Consider the following 5694-nt stretch of genomic DNA (forward strand, 5'->3'; position numbering starts at 1 on the left):
AATGATCAAGTTGTTCCCGCAATCAAAGCAAAGAACAAGAACATCCTCGCCACAAGGGGTGATACTTCAGCCATCACAACCCGAAGCAAGGCAAGAGCTCTTTATGCCGTGGCTTCTGCCCCTGCATTAACTCTGTTGAAGGAACAAGAGCACCTGAGGCACAAGCCTGTGATCACCCTAGCCTCGCTAAGGGCACCAAGAAAGGAAAGCCCGAGGAAGCACTTGAAGTCCCTACTCTCTGATGCCGACTCGAGCTGCAGCACAACCATGCAAGTCATGACCACCGGAGCAACTTCAATCGACGAGCAGCTGGCTCAAATGAACGAAGCAATCGCAAAGCTCACACGGACTGTGGAGGAAATAGACTTGTAAATCGCCACACTTGTCAACCAATTAGATGCGTAGCTCGACGTGAAAGTCGACCCAAAGGTTGGTTCATTAAAGAAAGAAGTCGACGAAGAAGATGAGCCTTTAGTGAAAAAGGTCGAAGAAAAGCTAAAGCCAGACCAATCAACTGTGTTCATGGGATCTCTCTCTATCCAGCAACTACAGGAGATGATTACAAACACAATCAAGATACAGTACAAAGGAAACTTACATGACTCTGTACTGTACTCAAAGCCCTACTCCAAGAAGATTGACGCTTTGAAGATGCCAAAGGGTTATCAGCCGCCAAAATTCATGCAGTTCGATGGAAAGGGAAACCCAAAGCAACATGTCGCCCATTTCATTGAAACTTGCAACAATGCTGGGACGGAGGAAGACTACCTCGTCAGACAGTTCGTGCGCTTACTGAAAGGTAACGCCTTTGACTAGTACACCAACCTCGAGCCCGAGTCTATGAACAGTTAGGATCAACTAGAAAGGGAATTTTTCAACCGCTTGTACAGTACTTGCCGCATTGTAAGCATGGTGGAGCTAACCAGTACAAAATAGTGGAAGGATGAACCTGTCGTCGACTACATCAATAGATGGTGTTCATTAAGTCTGGATTACAAAGATTGGCTTCCTGAAACCTCTGTCATTGAGATGTGCGTTCAAGGCATGCACTGGAGGTTACATTACATCTTCCAAGGCATAAAACCAAGAACATTTGAGGAGCTGGCAACTCGTTCCCACGACATGGAGCTGAGTATTGCCAATCACAGGAAGAATGGGCCGATCACTGAGTTTAAGAAGGATAAGGTGTTCGCCCCAAATGTGGACAAGACTAGGAAGAAGCCTGCCAAAGAAGCTTTTACTGTCAACACTACCCCCATCAAGACCTCATCTGCACCCATCAAGATCTCCTCTAAGAACAAAGCAAAGGAGATAAAGAAAGGTAAGCCTTCTCGTACCCAAGACAGGTACAAAAACACCTTGAGGGAACTGGAGCAGAAGACGTACCCTTTTTCTGACTCTGACATAGCTGCAATGTTGGACGACCTGTTGGAAAAGAAGGTGATCGAGCTACCTGAATGCAAGCATCCTGAAGAGATGAATCGCGTAAACGATCCTAGGTACTGCAAGTATCATCATATTGTGAGTCATCATGTTGGCAAGTGCTTCGTCTTTAAAGAGCTCATCATGAAGCTAGCACAACAAGGGCAAATTGAGCTCGACCTTGAAGACATGGGCGCAACGCATACTTCTACGATTGTGTTTGGATTGTTCGATCCCGTGCCTCTCCAAGTGACATCTAACCATTCCCGTAAATGTTCAAGCTGCACGGCACCTTCTGCACAACCATCATTGCGGGCAAGCGACCAAGATGCACATGTCAATGATGAAGAAGGATGGACATTAGTGATCTAAAAAAAGATAAAGAAGCCAAAACCACGAGTCATACAGCCAAAGGTGGAACAAAGAGGAAATCACCACCGCCACAACAATAGGAAGCCTAAACGGAATATAAGGGCTTATAAGACAACATATATTGGGGAACCTATGGAGCAGGAGCCACACATTTCTGTCTCCTTACACGAATATTTCCCGAATGACTTTTTCCAACAGTGCATTACCATCGTCTGTCACATAGTTAAAGTAGAAATGGAAGAGCCCTCAAAAGGTAAAGCTATCACCACTGAGAGAGAAAAGACCCTTACATCTGAAGAAGGTCTGCCAACACACTTTAGCATCGAATAAGCGCTACGATTGCCAAAGAAGATGTGAAGAGCACTAGCAGCGGTCTTGGCAAGTCCCAACGACCACGAAGTGCAAGAAAGCAATGACGAAGGCTTAAGGCTTCAGCCACATGAAAGTGCCACATGTTGTGCCGCCCATGACACAATCAACTTCACTGACGAAGACTTACTACTGGGATCAAAGCCTCACAACCGTCATCTCTTCGTGTCGAGGTATGTAAGGGAGTATAAAGTCAATCGTATGCTTGTAGATGGTGGGTCGGCCATAAACATCATGCCAAAGTCAACAATGACCATAATCGGCATTAAGGTGGATGAACTATCCTTAAGCCGTCTACTAATCCAGGGTTTTAACCAAGGAGGACAAAGGGCAATAGGTATGATCCGAGTGGAGATGACCATTGGTGAGCTCAAATCAAGCACGATATTCCACGTGATTGATGCAAAAACTTCCTACAGCTTGCACTTAGGAAGACCTTGGATCCACGGGAATGGAGTAGTGTCATCCACCCTCCACTAATGCTTAAAATTCTATCGGGAAGGAGTAAAAGTGATCCAAGGTGATACCAAACCATTCACCGAAGCCGAATCACACTTTGCAGATGCCAAGTTCTACATGGATGAAGTCATGGTGCCCGAAGCTTTTCCAGAAGAGATCAAATCCACGGGCAAAGCATCACCTAAAAAACAGGAGTGGCAAGCTATGCCCAAGAAGCAAGAAGGGCAAGCCGTGCCATCTTCAAGCAAAAACGATGACGAGCCCGCTAAACCTGCAACAACCAAAGGGACTAGGACGCCTTCAAAAGGACCAAGCAAACCCATATTCCGATACATCCCGATATCAAGAAGAAAGAATGATCAATCCTTGTTCGAAACTGAAGCAAGAAAAACCGATGCACAGTGGTATAAGGATAATGTGAAGTTGCTCAAGACGAATGCAGTTTTGCCTCTGACACAGCTAGGCGACGCTAAGGTTGCAAGACTACAACAAGGCTTCATAAAAGCTCTGCCAAATGGGGTGCAATCGAGCTTTCTTCCAACCAAAATGACTGAGGAAGGTTTTGATCCAAACGTCTATAAACTCATGTCAAAGGCTGGGTACAACTTTGCTTCTTCTTCGAATCCTGGAAATAAGGTTTCAAACACCGTCAATGACAAAGAACATAACCTCACCAAGACGCAAAAAAAGATGAAAGAGCATGGTTATGGAGTTAACAACAACAAAACTGGACTTGGCTTCACACCAAATGCACCCGTGATAATTAGCGCTCGATACATCAGCGTGAGCATTGAACTAAATCAAGAAGAGCCCAAACCCACCCTTCGAACGTCAGTCTTCGATAGGATGAGTTGTTCAAGACCCAGAATTTTAGTGCTTAATTGCATTAGTGGTCAAGACTGAACCTCCATCTTCAAAAGGTTTAACGCGCCAACATCCCAAAGTTTTGTTTTTGAAAGGTTGTCAAAACCTAAGAAACAAAGCAACACGGCTAGCTCTTCTCCGCGACAGTCAACTTGGGAAAGACTTGAAGATAATAAGAAGCCTTCTAGAAAGAGGGAGACAACGCCAAAAGAAGAAAAGCTCGACAGGCTAGCAGAAAAAGGCGATGTTCGAAGCTTGATTCCTTCAAGGATGAAGCGCCAAGCAATCTTAGAGGTTGACACAAATGGACCATTAAAAGTAAGAAGGCGCACCATCATCTACACTGGACAATCTTCAAGCCAACAAGCTCAAGATGACATCACTGAAGAGGAGGTCCAAGATGTCTTCCACATCACGATCTAAGAAGGCAAAGAAGACGAAATCCCCGAGGAAGATGTCACTGTTGCACCACCACAGCTCGAAGATGAAGGGCAAGCCACAGTTGATGATCTCAAGGAACTCAACTTAGGCACAAGCGAGGAACCAAAGCCTATCTTTGTAAGTGCATTATTAAGTGCGGACGAGACAGAGGAGTATTACCAATTGCTATTAGAGTACAAAGACATCTTTGCTTGGACCTACAAAGAAATGCCCGGCCTTGACCTATCATTGATGTGCATCATCTTGCAGTCAAGCCTGGAATACGACCGATAAAGCAAACTCAAAGACGCTATCGATTCGAGCTCATCCCACAAATCGAGGCCGAGATTGACAAGCTAATCGAAGCAGGCTTTATTCGAGAGGTGCAATACCCCAAGTGGATATTCAACATCATCATTGTCCTTAAGAAATCCGGATAAATACGTTTTTGCGTAGACTTCCGGGACCTCAACGACGCTTGCCCAAAAGACGACTTCCCCTTGCCAATCATCAAAATCATGGTGGACAAAACCACTGGCCATGAGGCGTTGTCCTTCATGGGCGGCTCTTCTGGATACAATCAAATTCACATAGCCCTCGAAGACGAGGAACTAATAGCCTTTCGCACTCCAAAAGGTATCTACTGCTATAAGATGATGCCCTTTGGTCTGAAGAATGCTGGAGCTACATATCAACACGCAATGCAGAAAATCTTCAATGACATGTTACACAAAAACGTAGAATGTTATGTAGATGATGTGGTGGTCAAGACAAAGAAAAGATCATATCACTTGAAGGATTTGTCAATAGTGTTTGAAAGGCTGCGAAAATATAACCTCAAGATGAACCCGTTAAAGTGTGCATTTACCGTCACCTCTGGAAAGTTCCTCGACTTCATTGTCAAGCACCGTGGTATTAAAGTAGACCAATCAAAGATCAAGGCCATTCAAAGCATGCCTGAGCCAAGAAACCTGCATAAGCTGAAAAGTCTACAAGGACGGCTAGCCTTCATCAAATGCTTCATCTTCAACCTCGCAAGGTGTTGTCAACCATTTAGTTGACTTATGAAGAAAGATGTTCCATTCGTATGGGACAAAGCATGCCACAATGCTATTGAAAGCATAAAAAAATATTTATGAAGTCCACCTGTCCTAGGGGCCCCTGTGCCCGGGAAACCGCTTATATTGTACATTGCTGCTCAGGAAAGTTCAATTGGAGCACTCTTACCACAAGAGAATGAATCCCAAAAAGAAGGTGCAAGCTATTGTTAGCAAGTCAAGAAGGAAAAGGAAAAGAGGTGGTGGCGACATAATTATTGAAAAGAAGAAAATAGGGGAAGGATGGTGCACGGCACCACCTTGGAAAAGTATGATTAAAAAAAAAAAACAGGAAGTAACACATCTTAGTGAGATATATGTTTTATTTGTATTTAGCACAATGCACTGAATAAAATAAATCCCGTCTGTTGATATCTCTAGAAATTACAAATATGTAAATAAAAAAAATAAAAAAAAATAAAAAAGGAAAGAAATGGAAACCTTCACAAAGGTTGCTCACGTGCCGCCACAGTACTTGGCAGAACTCCACGGAGAAGAGGCGCCAGAGGTTGATTATTCGGAGCCTCAATACTTGGTTGAGCTCTAGAAGACGAAGGTAAAAAGTGCCTCTGGAGTACAACCATAAACCTCTGATGGTCACTCTGAATCCGACCTTCAGAGTCCTGCAGCTAATCGAGCTTCCTCTTCATGCTCGTCAAATAATTATTGGTAAGCATGTGCCAATCTTTAT

At 44.2% G+C, this 5694-nt stretch overlaps 1 pseudogene; it reads left to right on the forward strand.

Annotated features, from left to right (window-relative positions):
• Positions 1–1122: 1122 nt before the first annotated feature.
• Positions 1123–4967, forward strand: LOC148690699 (uncharacterized; annotated as a pseudogene).
• The last annotated feature ends 727 nt before the right edge of the window (positions 4968–5694 follow it).

Source organism: Pyrus communis, chromosome 15 (assembly GCF_041283825.1).
Source record: "Pyrus communis isolate YQ-2024b chromosome 15, ASM4128382v1, whole genome shotgun sequence".
In the NCBI taxonomy this organism is placed as follows: domain Eukaryota; kingdom Viridiplantae; phylum Streptophyta; class Magnoliopsida; order Rosales; family Rosaceae; genus Pyrus; species Pyrus communis.